Genomic DNA, 1,529 nt, shown 5'->3' on the forward strand with positions numbered 1-1,529 from the left:
GAACCACCAGGTTCTCATAATCAACAAAATGCATTGGATCTCGAAGATATCAATGAAGCATCGAAACGTGAAACACATTGTGGACATTAGATAGTTCGGGTGGAAGCGCAAGTCGATATGCCACAGAACCAATCCTTTCAAGTATCTCAAATGGCCTGATGTAACGTGGGTTTAACTTTCCTCATTTTTCAAATCGGATAACCCCTCTTGTGGGTGAGACCTTTAGGAACACTTGATCTCCTATTTGAAATTCTAAGTCCCATCTTCTTGTATCTGCATAGCTTTTCTGGCAGCTTTGGGCAGTGCAAATTCGCTGTTGGATGAGTTGAATTTTATCACTTGTGATTTGCACGATTTCGGAGCCTAATAATTTTCTATCTCCGACTTCTGTCCAACACAAGGTGATCGACATCTCCTTCCATACAATGCCTTGTATGATGCCATTCCAATGCATGCATGGTAGCTGTTATTATAGGCAAACTGCACCAAAGGTAAGTGATCATCCCAATTACCTTTAAGGTCTAGCACACATACACATAACATATCTTCCAAAGTCTGGATCGTCCTTTCAGATTACCCATCTGTTTGTGGGTGATAAGTTGTGCTAAACTTCAGAGTGGTTCCCAAAACACGAAGCGGGGGTCTCTATCGGATACGATTGAAACTGGGGTGCCATGCAAACGAATGATTTCCTTAATGTATAGAGTGGCGAACTTAGAGAGGGAGTATATGATTCTGATTGGTAAAAAATGCGCCGACTTCGTCAATTGATCTACAATAACCCATATTGTATCATTCTTCGAGATTGATTGCAGTAGCCCGACCATGAAGTCCATAGTAATGTGCTCTCATTTCCATTCAGGAATGGGGAGTGGTTACAACATTCCTGCAGGTCTCTGAAGTTCTGCTTTAACCCGTTGACAATGCAGGCATTTGGAGACGTGGCTTGCTATGTCTTTATTCATTCCTGTCCACTAGAAACGCTCTTTCAGATCGTGATACATCGTCGTATTGCCAGGGTGGATTGCAAACCTCGAGCTATAAGCTTCTACCAATATCTTTTTCTTGAGTTCTAGAAGGCTGGCTATGCAAATTTGATTCTAAAATTTTGGTATCCCATTGCTTATTGTGAAGTCAGGATCGGGCGTGCCTCCTTGCTCCTCGTACTTTTTCTTCAAAAGTTTATCTTCACATTGGCAGACTCTAATTTCTTCAATCGGCTTGGGTTCCACAATTATGTTGGCAACCAGTCCATTGATCTTCCGAGGAACGAAGGTACATGCCAAACTTTTGGTCATCTTTCGACTTAATGCGTCTGCTACTACGTTAGCTTTACCGGGATGGTGATAGATCTCTCTATCGTAGTCCTTTATAAATTCTAGCCATCGTCGTTGCCTCATATTCAGTTCCTTTTGTGTAAAGAAATATTTAAGACTCTTGTGATCAGTGTAAATCTCACAGGTTGCACCGTAGAGATAATGACGCCAGATCTTGAGGGCGAAGATCACCGTAGCCAATTCTAGATCATG

Source organism: Camellia sinensis, chromosome 3 (assembly GCF_055761805.1).
Source record: "Camellia sinensis isolate YWXY chromosome 3, ASM5576180v1, whole genome shotgun sequence".
Classification (NCBI taxonomy): domain Eukaryota; kingdom Viridiplantae; phylum Streptophyta; class Magnoliopsida; order Ericales; family Theaceae; genus Camellia; species Camellia sinensis.